A 16,353-nucleotide genomic window follows, 5' to 3' on the forward strand; every position below is an offset into this window, starting at 1 on the left:
CGTTTGGTCAAGCTCGAAGGAGATCATCCTTTGCTTACTATTCGCCAGATAGAAGCTATAGATTCCATGTTTATGCTAGCGCTCCCACTCAATTGCACTACCGTGTTCCCAAAATGTACGTATCACCCTGACCTAAAAGTAGGTTTAACTAACAAATCAAAGAACACGAATAGCCTTTCAAGATTGAGCCTAAACATAACAGGATTAAGATCATTTGATCTAGGATCAACTTGGCGATATTGACTTGAATAGATTCTACGGTAAGTTTAATTAAATCTAAGTCAAAGTTCAATATCGGTCCCTTCCGATGCATACTCCATGCATCCAACCTGAGCTTTACTTTAACCAATGTTCTGGAAAGAACATAGTATTTCTCCAAATACAAGTAAACTCTTGTTGTAGATTATCATATCAGTAAAACCCTATGTCTGATAAATCTAGGAAACTTTATTCACATAGTCATGTTTACTTTCCAATGTGTTGACGACACAATAAACAGGATCAAGTATGTGAAAAGGGTTTCAGATGAATTTATACATTATGTACATATAATCATGAAATAAATCATGTGAACCATGCAACATTAAATGTTATTTCTGATCTATATTAATAAGTAAATCTGATTATATTGAAATGAGTTTTATTTAGGGCATAAAGCCCAACAGTTTCATAGTTGATTTGTGGTTGTCGTGGGATTGATTTCACGTTATTTTTTAGTTTTTGTTTTAATTTTTGCTGAACAAAGTGTGTTTTTGTAACTTTAAAACTTTACAAGAGTATGTTTGTAATTAAAAATTTAGGCCGTAAAATTGTAAATAAAACATAAAAAAAATGGTATTTTTGAAAATTTCCTGTGACTAACGAAAAATGATGAACACGAAATTTTACCTCTTAAATTGTTTGATCATTTTTAATAATCAAAATATTATCCCATAAATAAAGATAATTTATTTGAGCTAATATTCTAAGGTTAAATAAGTGATCTCATTAAATGAGCCCAATGAATTTCTTATTTAGTATGGGCTTTGTAATGTGTAATAGCTATAATAGTAAACCTAATTAGTGTTTATGGGGCTCCAATTAGTTTACCATATAAAGAACATAAAGGTTTGGTCCCCAAGGTTAATCTCAACCACTCTTCTCCTTCATTCTTATCAATTGAGTGAGAAAACCCATAGAGAAAAGATTAGTCTATGGAAGACTATGTACCCATAATCTCATCTCGTATCCAATATCATGCAATTAGGTATCTCTTCCATCATGTTGATTCATAGAGTAATCTTAATAATTTGACATGAGTTTAAGATCCATACATATTTTAGATCTAATTTCAAACAAGTGGTATTAGAGATGGACCAAATTGTCTAAGGAGATATTTTGAGAAAACTAACAAGTTTGTGTGCACATAAGGTTATCAAATATAATTATTATTGGAATTAATCTGTAGCCCAAAAGGGAGATTGTTAGAATATTTTTAATAGTCCAATATGTGGGCTTACAAATTAAGAAAAATGATTTGAGTTAATATTTAAAATTAGGGTAATTAAGTGATCTAATAAAAACAGCGCAGTAAACATATTATTAGGTATGAGCTTGTGATGTGTAATACCCAATAGTAAACCTGTAATGATCGTTTAGCTTTATTATGAGAATTAGCAGATAATTAATGATTAATTTTATAATAGACTTTTAATTATTATTTTCACAGTTATAAAGATATATTTATATTCTCGGTGTATTAAATATGATATATGTGAAATTTTATGATTTTTATAGTTTATGTCCAGTAACAATAGAATGCGACATGTGGCTTGTAGAGTAACTTAGATACAGTTTGGTACCTTAAAAATAGCGAGGCAATGATCTTGTTAAGCATTTATAATGTCAGGTTATTGTGGGGTTATAGTTTTGGACCATATTACCTTTAGGTTTTAAAATTATTTCATGGTGAAGAAAGAAGGAAATTTGTAATTTTGCCCTAGATTTGTCATTAGTTAATTATGTAGAAACTATTATTATTAATATTGTTATTTGATTATTAAAGTTATGTTTTATACTGAAGTAAATTTATTTTATTAAATAAAATCTTATCCAAAAATAAAACTAAGTTAAACACCAGCTCTTTCTCTCTCTCTCTCTCTCTCTCTCTCCTCTTGTGTTTGACCAAGTAGAAACCCCAGAAAAAATAAGATTTTTCCTTCCATTTTTAGACCAAATCAAGAGAATTCAATTAGGGTTTTAATAATTTGAGTGAGGGTTAGCTCAAAGTAATTTGCTCTCTCTTTTTCCCTTTGGATTTCTAGTAGAAAATCTTATTTTTATGCATGTTTTAGAATTTGGGTTGCTATTTTGTTTGGTAATGTTTATAATTTCTTTCTTGTATTAAATTTGAATTATTTGTGTTGATTCTTATTGATTTTAGTAGTTATTGTGGAGAAAGATCAATGTTTGAGCTTTTAAGCTTAAACTTTTGTCTATAATGGTGGATTCTTTTTCTAGGGGTTTTTCTTGCAATTTCTGGTTATTTTATGTTTATGGATGTTGAATTATGTATTTAAAAGAGCTCGGTGCGATTTGAGGAAGTATTGAGCATGTAGTGAATTTTTTTGGGTTTACTACAGAGAAATGGTTAACTAGTTTCCCAGGCAGCCCTAGAAAACAGTTTACTATTTTAGTAATCTGATTTCCCAGTTCTAGTAATTTTGGAACCCTAGTTTTTCATGTTTTATCGATATTTAGGTTATTACCACGCTATCTATCGATAGTGAAACTCCTAGTTTTAAATATATGTCCCTGCAACGTGATTTAGTGTACCACTTATCAGTTTTACGTATATTGTGACTCAGGGGACTATAAATCATTGAACAATAGTTTTTACTCCGGTTGACCGATACACCTGAATTTGGAAGCAAGGTAAGACTAGGATAATCATATCATATGTGATTACATGTTTAGCATGCATGTTTATCAATGTCTGTTAGATAATATATCAGTAATGACTGTATTAGTGTGCATAGAGTTACACTAAATACCTATAGATATATGTTTAGCATGGTACAAATTGATACTATCACAATAGTACTACTAAAGTATCGAGTATAGGTTAATATTATGGTCAATAGTACTGTTGTACGAACGTTCTAGACACGGTATGCATGGGACTTGGGATATGGTTATGATTGGGTGTATGCGTGCCTAGTTATAATTCAATTTATATTTATGTTATGATTATACTTTTTTTACTGAGTCTGTCGACACACATATATTATTTATATGTGTAGGTAAAGGCAAAGCTAAGCCCGAACAGCAGTGAGCATGACGGATGAAGATTGTACATATCGGGGTGATTAGACCTGGAGTATTCAATCTTAATGACAACAGACTTTATTTTGATAGTTGATAGGCGACAACCTTTGTATTTAAGTATTTTTTAAAAAGGTAGTAACTTTATAAAATAACGGGATCCCAGATTATGTAAAGTATGTTTATGTTGGAAATATTTTACAAGGATCTTAGATTTACTAAGAAGTATGTTATTTAACATCCTAAATATGAACTTCTAAAATAATATGAAATAAACACATATAATGTGAAGACCGCTTATTATGAAAATCATTTATTAATACTGAATGAGTTATTTATGATGATTTATTTCAATTCAGAATGCATTTTTAGGTCACATATAGAAATTTCGTAATTTTGCATCTTTTTGTGCCCGACAACATTGGAACGCGGTGAATGGCTATTAGAATCACATCTTAGTATTTTTAGTTTAACGGGAATATATTTTAGACATTGGGAATATCGGGAATAGTCGCGATTTTAGAGTTTCCCAAAATACCCCTAAGTTCTCTTTTATGTTGTTTTGTGGAGAAAGGGTAAAATGGTCATTTTGGCCACTAGTCTTTTTGTCTTTAGTGAATTAAATTTATTGTTAATGATCTGATTTTTATTAGTGAATTTAGCTGAAATTGTTTTTAGAAAAGCTAAGTTTTATTTCATTTTCCAAAATAAGAAAAAAAATTGAAAGAAAGAAGCTCTCTCTCTCTCTCCAAGTTCTTTCTCTCTCTCTCTCTCTCTCTCTCTCTCTCTCTCTCTCTCTCTCTCTCTCTCTCTCTCTCTCTCTCTCTCTCGTGAACCCTAGAAACCAGCTAGGGATTCAATTGTTCTTCAGCATTTCAAGCATAGTAAGCAGATTTTTTGTGAATCCAAGCTCTAGGTAAGATCTCAAGCAACTCCATTTTAGTTTTTTGATTTTAAAGAAAGTGAATTATGCATGTTTTTGATGTTTTGCTTGTTGCTCTTGTTGGGTTACGTTTTCAGTAGTTAAATTATGTTTTTATAGAGTGATTTGAGCATTTTTGATAGGTAGCTTATTGGATGAGCAAGCTTTGAGTTTTTGAACTCAAGCTTGGATCATCAATGGTGATTTTGAATTTTGTGTATGGGTAGTTGTTTTATCACTTGGAAAATATTTATTGGGGTTTATTATGCAGGTCTGGAAAGTTTGGTTGAGTTTGGAAACGAATTGGTTAGGGTTTGAAATTTTGTTGGTTTTCTGGGTAAAACCAACTAACCGGTTTTACACTGCTGGTAAAACCGGTTACCCAGATTTTGCAGCAGGGAAAACCCGTTTTTCAGCTTGTCATTTCATGTCAGTTTCAGGTTTCTAGTTGGTTGACTCCCTCCTATTTCAGGCTATTACGATGTTAAGTTGCAGTAGATAGGTTTTTGGTTTAAAACCTAAGTCCCGGTTGTGAATTAGTGAGTCACTTATGCGTGATGTTATCGATGTGATTTAGGAGCCTATAATTCACCGAGCAGTCGTTCCACTCAGGTTGATCGGCACACCTGAATTCGGAATTGAGGTAAGATTAGTATAATATCATGCATATATTATTACATGTTTAGCGTACATGTGTTATTGCCTGTTAGATTACATTGATAGTAGTAATAACATACATAGAGTTGTATTGATTACTGATAAATGTATGTTGGCTAAAATACTGATCCATGCTGTCACATCAACATGGCTAGACTATGACTAGCATATTGAGTATAGGCTGACATTATGGTTGATAGTATTGTCTTATGAACTTTCTAGACTTAGTACTGTGTGGGACACGGGGATTAGGGTTATGATCGGGTGTATGGGCGCCAGGTTATAACCCGGGTTATTTGTATGTAATATGTTATGCTTTTCTTGCTGAGTCTGTCGACTTACAGTGCTATCTTTATGTGTAGGTAAGGGCAAGGCTAAAGTTAAGGAGCCGTATGTACGACCAGGTGAAGATTGTACATGTCGGGGCGGTTAGGCTTGGAGCGTACGATCTTTGGGACATCGAGGCTTTTGCTGTATAGTCGCTAGGCGACAAACTTTTGATTATATGTATAGTAAACTTTTTTAAAGTATTTTGTCAACGGGATCCCTAAATATTATATATGTAATACTTTAAGTTTTTAATTAAATAAGCAAATTTTAATTATTCATGATTTTCAATAACCTCGTTGATTACCAACGAGCTGCACAGCACGTTTAAAATTACGATAACACGCATATGCTAGTTAGGGTGTTACAATTTGGTATCAGAGCCGCCAGGTTGTCTTCTGAATATCGTTAGGACATGTATAATTATCATCAGCAGTCAGCTCGTTTTACAATTTAGTAAGCTTTTATTGCTTTAGTAGTTATTTTCTATAGTATGATTTAAGAAAAGCCTGTTAGGAAGCATGTTAGTAGCCTGATAGTAGAATAGGCGCATGCTTTTAATTTCCAAATAAGCGACATTAGTAAGTCTCTCTTTGATTATAATCTGACCAGACTAGCTCTTGGTTACGCAGGCTGTTCAGATTAGCATGGACGCCAGGCGAAATACCCGGAGCCAGGGGAACTCGGTTGGATCTTATGCTTGTCAGGGAGCTCAGATTCCCCTAAATGTTCATGGCCGATGTAGAGGTCCCAAGGGCAGGGCACGTGGCCGGGATGATGTTAATCCGCCACAGGTTGCCCAAGCTGCCGAAGATGCTCAGGATGCCTAAAATTGGGAAAATCAGTTTGCAGCAATGCAAGCCAAGATCAATGAACAAGATAATGAGATTCGACAGTTGAGAAAGCAGGGTGATCCTGCAGTGCGTGCTCCAAAAATTCCAGTGGCACCTGCCCCTACTGTCCAGGCCGAACAAGTGGCGGCAGTGAATCGGATGGAACCTCTGTATGAAAGGTTCCGCCAGCAAGCACCTCTAGTTTTTTTGGGAGGTCCGGATGTCATGAAAGCCGAGCAATGGCTAGCAGTGATTGCTAGAATCTTTAACTTTATGGGCGTCACTGGTAATGATTGAGTGGTCTATGCCACTTTCTAGTTTCAAGAAAATGCACTGGTCTGGTGGGACATAGTGTTCATGATTCACGATGTTACGACAATGACCTGGGAAAAGTTCCAGGAACTTTTCAATGCTAAGTACTACAATGAAGCAGTCAGAATTGCTAAGAGAAAGGAATTCACTCAACTGACTCAGAAAGAAAATATGAGTGTTACTGAGTATACAACAATTTGACCATTTGGCGAGGTTGGCCGTGGGAATTTGGCCGACTGATTTCAGTAAGAAAGAGAAATACCTGGATGGGTTAAACGTGAAGATTAGACATGACTTGATGATCACTAATGATGACAGAACCACTTATGCTGAAATGGTGGATAAGGCATTGCGAGATGAGGGCGCAGTGGGATGTATGGTTGAGTCTGGTGGGACTCCGGCTGTTGGCAGGGCTCCTGCCCCTCCTGCATCAGGTTTTAGCAAGGGTGGTAGTAGTTCAGCCATAGATCAGAAAAGAAAGGCATCCACTGCAACTTGTGGCTTAGGTCAGAACAAGAGGTTTCGGGGGAACCAGGGTCGAGGCAATCATCAGAGTGGCACCGAAACCCGATACACTTACCAGAGTGCCCCAGTTGTAAAAAGCACCATCTGGGGGAGTGTAAAGGGCTAGGGTGCTTTCAGTGTGGCATGCCAAGGCATTACAAGAGAGATTGTCCCTAGCTTAGAACTGAGGCACCGAAGACTGGAGCGAAACCCACTCCAGTTAGGGTGTTCGCAATAACTCAGGCTGATGCAGAAGCCAGCCCTTTAGTGGTAACAGGTCAGCTCTCGATCAACAACTCTTATTTCTCTGTGTTGTTTAACTCTGGGGCAACTCATTCTTATGTGGCGGCCAGAATATTTAGTAAATTAGATAGACCACATGATAGCTATGAAATAGGGTTTGGAACCTGCTGCCTAGCGGAGAGTTAATTATCTCTAAAAGGTGGATTAGGTCTATGCCGATCAGAATAGAGGATAGAGACTTGAGTGTTGATTTAATAGAGATGAATTTAGTGGATTTTGATATTATACTGGGAATGGATTTCTAGTCCAAGTACTCAGCCTGTATTGACTGTAAGAGAAATATGGTAATCTTCCAACCAGAGTGTGAAGAACCGTTTGTCTTTGTCGGTTCGGTTCAGGGATCTCGGATCCCAGTAATTTTAGTGCTAACAGCTAGGGAATTGTTACGAGAGGGATGTCTAGGGTTTTTGGCCGTGGTATTGGATACCACTCGGCCTAACTCTGTTCGGCCAAAAGACATCAAAGTGGTTCGGGAATTTCTTGATGTTTTTCCCGACGAACTTTCGCGTTTACCTCCTCAGAGAGAAATTGATTTTGTTATTGACTTGGCACCTGGAGCAGAACCGGTTTCTAAAGCTCTCTAGAGAATGGCTCCGTTGAACTTAAAGAATTGAAAATTCAACTCCAGCGGTTGCTTGTTATAGGGTTTTCCCCGCCCAGTGTGTCACCCTGGGAGCTATAGTATTGTTTGTTAAGAAGAAAGATGGATCTTTGCGGATGTGCATTGACTACCGGGAAATGAATAATCTAACAATCAAGAATAAATATCCTTTACCTAGGATCGACGACCTTTTTGATCAACTTCAGGGGAAGACACTCTTCTCAAAGATTGATCTCTGATCGGGCTATCATTAGTTGAGAATTCGAGAGGAGGATATGCCAAAGACAGCTTTCCGCACTAGGTATGGATATTATGAGTTTCTGGTTATGTCTTTTGGACTGACCAATGCTCCTGCAACTTTTATGGATTTGATGAATAGAGTATTCAAGGATTTCCTCGATATTTGTGTTATTGTATTTATCGACGACATCCTTGTGTACTCTCACTCAGAAGCGGAGCATGAGCAACATCTCCGGATGGTGCTGCAGTGACTTCGGGAACATAAGTTGTATGCCAAGTTCAAGAAGGGAAAATTTTGGCTGTCTCAGGTGTCTTTTCTTGGACACATTGTTAGCAAAGATAGGATCAAGGTGGATCCGGTAAAGATAGAATCCATCAGGGATTGGCCATGACAGAAAACAGTGATAGAAGTTAGAAGCTTCTTGGGTCTTGCTGGATATTATCGTCGGTTCCGAGAAGGGTTCTCTAAAATTTCAACACCCTTAACCGAGCTCACAGAAAAGAATCAGCGTTTTGTATGGACGGATAAGTGTGAATCAAGTTTTCAAGAGCTAAAACAGAGGTTAATTACAGCTCTAGTGTTAGCTCTGCCTTATAACAAAGAGAAGTTTATTGTTTATTGCAATGCATCGAGACAGGGTCCTGGGGTGTGTTTTGATGCAAGCCGATCGGATTATTGCCTATGCCTCCCGTCAGTTGAAAGATTATGAACAGTGATACCTGACTCATGACCTAGAACTTACCGCAGTAGTGTTTGCTCTAAAGATTTTGCGGCATGATCTCTACGGAAAGAGATGTGAAATTTACAATGACCATAAAAGTGTCAAATACTTCTTTACTTAGAAAGATTTGAATATGAGACAGAGGCGTTGGTTAGAATTTGTTCAGGATTATGATTGTGAGATCCTTTACCATCCTGGGAAAGCCAATGTAGTGGCTGATGCCCTGAGCTGAAAGGGTGCCGGGCAGGTAGCTAACATGATTCAAATTTCATCTCAGTTAGCAAAAGATATGGTCAGATCAAGCATCGAGTTTGTTGTAGGAAAACTTCATAAATTGACGTTGCAATCTGATCTGTTAGAACGTATTAAAGGAGCTCAACTAACTGATTCAGAGTTCGTAAAAGTCAGAGAAGAGGTTTCGGCTGGTAAAGCTAAAGACTTCAAAGTGTCAGATAGAGGAATATTGTTGTTTAAGACCACAGTCTGTATTCCTAATAGTGTGGAACTTAGAAATGAATTTCTCAAAAAGGCTCATACCACTCCATATTCCCTACATCCCGGCACCACCAGGATGTATCAAGATCTTAAACCTTACTTCAGGTGGAGCGGAATGTAGAAGAATGTGGTCGAATTCGTATCGAGATGCTTAACCTGTCAGCAGATCAAGGCTGAACATCAGAGACCGGCAGGGTTATTGCAGCCTTTAACCCTACCTGAATGGAAATGGGAAGATATCATGATGGACTTTGTGGTTGAGTTACCTAGAAGCACGGGTTTGTTTGATTCTATTTGGGTTGTGGTGGATCGATTCACGAAGTTTGCTCACTTTCTACTAGTTAAAACAACCTTCTCAGTGGATCAATATGCAGATCTGTACGTTAAAGAGATTGTAAGACTGCATGGTGTGCCAAAATCCATCGTTTCGGATAGATATCTGAAGTTCACTTCAGAATTTTGGCAGAGTTTGCAACGAGCTATGGGTACCAAACTGAATTTTAGTATAGCCTTCAATCCTCAGACTGATGGATACTCCGAAAGGACAATTCAGATACTGAAAGATTTATTGTGCCTGTGTTATGGATTTCGAGGGATCCTAGAGTAAGTATCTACCGTTGATAGAATTTTTGTACAATAACAGTTATCAGAGTATTATAGGAATGGCTCCTTATGAACTATTATATGGCCGAAATTATAGATGTCCCATCCATTGGGATGAAACAGGGGAGAGAAAATACCTAGGTCCAGAATCAGTACAGCGGACCAATGAAGCAATTGAGAAGATTAAAGCCAAAATGCTTGCTTCTCAAAGCATACAAAAGTGTTATACAGATCCGAAACGTAGAGATGTAGAAATTCAAGTAGGGGTCATGTGTTTCTACGGGTGTCTCCTATGAAGGAGATCAAGCATTTCGGGAAGATAGGCAAGTTATGCCCTAGATTTATAGGACATTTCGAGATTCTCGAGAAGGTTGGACAAGTGGCATATCGATTAGCATTGCTTCAAGCACTTTAGGCAATTCAAAACGTATTCCATGTCTCGATGTTGAGAAAATACGTTTCAGACACGACTCATGTACTTGGCTACAAGAATCTTGAGCTGCAACAAGATATGTCTTATGAAGAACAACCAGTACAGATCCTTGACAGAAATGATAAGGTTCTTCGGAACAAGACCATAGCTCTGGTCAAAGTACTCTAGAGAAATAGCAAGGTTGAGGAAGCCACATGGGAGTTAGAATCAGATATGAGAGCTCAATATGCAGAGTTGTTCAGGTTAGATTTCGAGGACGAAATCCTTTTAAGGGTGGATAATTGTAAAGACCGCTTCACTTTAATTTGGAAATTAGCAGATAATTAGGGCTTTATTATGAAAATTATTTATTAATACTGAATTAATTATTTATGATGATTATTTAAATTCAGAATGCATTTTTAAGTCACATATAGAAATTTCGTAATTTTGCATATTTTTGTGCCCGGCAACATTGGAATGCGGTGAATGGCTATTAGAGTCACATCTTAGTATATTTAGTTTAACGGGACAATATTTTAGACACTGGGAATGTCGGGAATAGTCGGGATTTCAGAGTTTCCCAAAATACCCCTAAGTGCTCTTTTATGTTTTTTTGTGGGGAAAGGGTAAAATTGTCATTTTGGCCACTAGTCTTTTTGTCTTTAGTGAATTAAATTTATTGTTAATGATTTGATTTTTATTAGTTGATTTAGCTGAAATTGTTTTTAGAAAAGCTAAGTTTTATTTCATTTTCCAAAATAAGAAAAAAAATTGAAAGAAAGAAGCGCTCTCTCTCTCTCTCTCTCTCTCTCTCTCTCTCTCTCTCTCTCTCTCTCTCTCTCTCTCTCTCTCTCTCTCTCTCTCTCTCTCTCTCTCTCTCTCTCTCTCTCTCTCTCTCTCTCTCTCTCTCTCGTGAACCCTAGAAACCAGCTAGGGATTCAATTGTTCTTCAGCATTTCAAGTATAGTAAGCAAATTATTGGTGAATCCAAGCTCTAGGTAAGATCTCAAGCAACTCCCTTTTAGTTTCTTGATTTTAAAGAAAGTGAATTATGCATGTTTTTTATGTTTTACTTGTTGTTCTTGTTGGGTTATATTTTTCGTAGTGAAATTATGTTTTGATAGGGTGATTTGAGCAGGTTTTGATGGGTAGTTTGTTGGATGAGCAAGCTTTGAGTTTTTGAACTCAAGCTTGGCTCATCAATGGTGATTTTGAATTCGGTGTATGGGTAGTTGTTTTATCACTTGGAAAATGTTTTTTTGGGTGTATTATGCAGGTCTGGAAAGTTTGGTTGAGTTTGGAAACGAATTTGTTAGGGTTTGAAATTTTGTTGGTTTTCTGGGTAAAGCAAGCTAACCGGTTTTACACTGCTTGTAAAGCCGATTACCCGAATTTTGCAGCAGGGAAAACCCGTTTTTTAGCTTGTCGTTTCGTGTCAATTTCGGGTTTCTAGTTGGTTGACTCCCTGCTAGTTTAGGGTATTACCATGTTAAGTTGCAGTAGATAGGTTTTTGGTTTAAAAACTAAGTCCCGATTGTGATTTAGTGAGTTACTAATGCGTGATGTTATCGATGTGATTTAGGAGCCTATAATTCGCCGAGCAGTTTTTCCACTCAGGTTGACCGGCACACCTTAATTCGGAATTGAGGTAAGATTAGTATAATATCATGCATATGTTATTACATGTTTAGCCTACATGTGTTATTGCCTGTTAGATTACATTGATAGTAGTAATAGTATACATAGAGTTGTACTGATTACTGATAAATGTATGTTGGCTAAAATACGGATCGATGCTATCACATTAATATGGCTAGAGTATGACTAGCGTATTGAGTATAGGCTAACATTATGGTCGATAGTGTTATCTTATGAACGTTCTAGACTCAGTACCGTGTGGGACACAGGGATTAAGGTTATGATCGGGTTTATGGGCGCCAAGTTATAACCGAGTTATTTGTATGTAATATGTTATGCTTTTCTTGCTGAGTTTGTCGAATCACAGTGCTATCTTTATATGTAGGTAAAGGCAAGGCTAAAGTTGAGGAGCCGTGAGTACGACCAGGTGAAGATTGTACATGTTGGGGCTGTTAGGCCTGGAGCGAACGATCTTTGGGACATCGAGGCTTTTGCTGTATAGTCGCTAGGCGACAAACTTTTGATTATATGTATAGAAATTTTTTTAAAGTATTTTGTAAACGGGATCATGAAATGTTATATATGTAATACTTTAAGTTTTTAATTAAATAAGCAAATTTTAATTATTCACGATTTTCAATAACCTCGTTGATTAGCAACGAGCTGCACAGTTCGTTTAAAATCACAATAACACGCCTATGCAAGTTAGGGTGTTACATATAAATTATGAGAAACCTTACAATGGTTTTAGAGGAATATAATGTCTCCTTCCACTCAGATCTCTAACCTTTGTATCCTTTCTGTCGCAGCATATCACCAAGATCTGAGCCCGAATGTCCTTCTCTCGAATCTGGATTCTTCACAATCTTCCACACTATGATTGAGGTACCACTTGATGTGTGTGGGCACTCACTCACTCACTATGGGCTTCAGTTTTTAGAAGTGAAGAAGAGGGAGAGAAGGTAGCGGCTAGGTTTAGGAAGAAGGCTTTGAGATTTCTCTGAAGGAATGAGATGCATCATCTTTTTCCTGAAGCCATAGGTTAGATTTATTTGGCATTAAAATAATGAAAAATAAATGATAAATGACATACATAAGTGGCCGGCCATGGTTTAGGATAATGGACCCTACTTTTGCAAATTTGCCATTTTATCATTTCTACATCTCATTTTCGATCAAAAATGCCAATTTTCTAATTTAACCATTTAAATGTCAATTCCAATTATTAAATAACTAAAAATTAATTATTAAATAATATTGTCATTTAATATATTTACTAATTAGACTAACCAAAGTCTCTTAATTAACAAATGAACCCTAGAAACTCTTTCTTCATAATTAAGCCCTTGCTTAGTGAAAATTCATAAACTAGACATAGTCTAATTTTAGAATTATAATTGATTAATCAAAATCAATTAACTGAGTCTTACAAGTAGTATTGTCTCAACTAGTATGGGGACCATGGGCCTATATATCCGAGCTTCTAATAAGCAGACCAAAAATTTACCAAGTAAATTCATTGACTTATTAATTCCTTGTTGCATCCACGGATAGAACTTGGAATTGCACTCTCGGCTATGTAGAACGCTCTATATGTTCCACCATATAGATATGCTATCAATTATCCATTGTTATAATCCCAATAATCAATGATCCTCTATAGATGATTTTCATTGTATAGGGATTAAATTACCGTTACACCATTCAATGTATTTTATCCTTAAAACACTTAGCCCCGTATAAACATTTTATTCAAGTTTAATATTTAATTATAAAAGTTTAAATAGATCAAGCTTTTCAATAAACTTGTTGACTAGCAATAGAATGCATAGTAAGTATTAAAATCGTGATAACTTACCTAAACTAGTAGGTTGTTACAACTTTGTATCAGAGCTTCTACGTTGCTTCTAATGATCATCACGATATGTACAATTATTATCATAAATAAGCTTGATTCACGGTTAAGTAAGTCTTTTATGCTTTAGTAGCTTGTTTTATTTGTAAGTTATAAGAAAAGCATGATAGGAAGCATGTTAGTAGCCTAATAACTTAATAGGCACATGTTTTATCTTCTCAAGTAAGCGGTAAATAGAATTTAATCTTGATCGTGATCATGATCTAGTGTAATTCAATTGGATCAAGTGGGGGTGAAGGAGTTCAGTTTCCCCCTAATATTTGTTACCGAGGCAAAGGCCTAAGAGCTAGTGATGTTAACCCACTGCAAGCTGCCTAGGATTGGAAACATATATTTTCTAAAATGCAAGCCAATGTCAAAGAACAAGATCTAAAAATATGGCGACTAAGACAGCAAGGTGTTCCTGTAATGCCTGCTCCCAATGTGTAGATGGCTCGACCCCTATTATGCAAATAGGGCCAATAACAATTTCCAAACAAGTGTAACAATTATATGAAAGGTTCTGTAAGCAAGCACCTCCAGTCTTTTTTGGAGGTTTGGATGTTATGAAAGATCTGCAATAACTAACCATTATTTATAGGCTCTTGTGGCCTGAACTACAAAGTGGTCCCTAAGGGGATAAAATGTCGCTTTGACGCTACATGTTCTAGGTACTGAGGATGACCTTGTACCTCATACCCTTGACTAGTGTCAGGTGATTTCAATAGTAGGAGGGTGGTTGCTGGCACATGGTTCCCAATTGCAGGCTACAGGAGAGTGGTTGTAGCGTACCCTTGGTCGGGTCCTCAGGTCTCGTAGGTCCGTTGTCACCGCTGCTCATACCTCGTTGCTCTCAGTTTTTAGAAGGTGTGGTTGTATGTTCTTCCCTTGCATGCCTTGTCCTTTGATTCCTTCCCATTGTCATTCTTGTGAACATGCATTCACCTATCCCCTTCTCCTCACACACCCAAAACATACTCACACGATGCATACCAAGGCTCGCATCCGAGCTCAAACCCCCGACACACAACACACACACGGCTCGCATGGAAGGCACCCATCCCCTTGCTCCATGCCAAATCACACCACAACACCCCTTCAAAGCTCGCGTGCAAGCCCCCTATGGGCTTTCATGCGAGTCCCTATCCCTTTAAACCAAGTCACGCACACACTCATGGCTCACTCCAAGACTCATGCTCCCTCCTTCCCCCATAACCACGACTCGCACACCACACCTCGCAACCTCGGCTCGCATGCAAGCCCCCCGTGGGCTGCACGCGAGCCCTCGTGCACATGCTCCAACATTTTCCCAGCACACCCATGCACATGGCACCCATCCACACATGCACAACCTCTTTCTTTTGCTTGCGTTCTCATCATTGGATTACTAAGGGACTAAACATCGAATCACACAGGTGTCTCCGGGGAATTACAAGAATTGACAACGGCGTTGCGAAGTACATACCGAGTGGGTAAACCTATTGAACGCACTTGCTCTAATCGCTCTGAGACTAGTCAACTAACTTTAGAAATCAACATCCCTAATTTTCGGGGTTAACAACAATGTAGTGTATATGGTCATAATGGCTTACTTTCTCTGTTCAAGGTTCTGAATTCATCAATAAATCTAGAGAAAGGTTGTGAGCCTCCGTGACTCTTGAGCTTTGACGGCTTGGGAATAAATGATATCCAATTTTCAAAATGATGACGTGTATAATTTCCAAGCCCAATATTAGCTAAGGCAGGCCCAAACCTGTGCCCAATCAGGTTAATCATTCAGCCCAGTGACCAAGTCACACTATAGTTTAGATCTGGATATGAGCCCAACTTGCTAACCCAATAAGGTCGGACCACCCATGTCCAGGAATGGCCATTCGGCCCAGAATCGAATGGTTTGTCAAGACCAATTTAGATGCCTTCTTTAGGTAATTTGGAAGAAGGTAATCGAAGAGTCACTCATATAGATCCCGGATATCACCCAACAGTGTCAGGGATTACCCCTACGTCAAAATCGTAAAGTATACACACTACCAATAGAAGATCGCCTTTTTGTCCAATGTCATATTCTCTGACATTCTTGGCACAAATGTGGATGCGCATGACTCTTGGAATCATAAAATGGTCCCTACTTGTATGGACAATCTCCACCTTGTGAATTGGGCCTCACCTAAGCGACCTAAAGTTAATATATATTGTATTTTACCATATAAGTGGGCCTATTTTATATCTTTACACCCTACTAGGTTTAAGTATGCCCATACCCGATTGTACCTTATAAATAGAACATAATTCCTTCATGCAAAGGGTTAGAAATTGGTTTCTGAGATAAAGAATTGAGAAGTAAGGTTCTTTAGGCGCAAGAGAAAAAACTTGTAAAAAAATACTTTCACTACTACAAACATATCTTTTATTTTCGTTTTTTTTTCTTTAATAAATTAAAAATCGGAAGATAAAACTATTTTAATGGCCCTATCATCGCTTATTTAGTGAAATATTAATTATATTTCCGGTATTTGTTAATAAACAAAGTTAAAAAGGGTTTAATTGTCGTAAAAGGGAGGGGATTTTGGAGGAGGACCTTTGT

This window comes from Cannabis sativa, chromosome 6 (genome assembly GCF_029168945.1).
Source record: "Cannabis sativa cultivar Pink pepper isolate KNU-18-1 chromosome 6, ASM2916894v1, whole genome shotgun sequence".
Taxonomy (NCBI): domain Eukaryota; kingdom Viridiplantae; phylum Streptophyta; class Magnoliopsida; order Rosales; family Cannabaceae; genus Cannabis; species Cannabis sativa.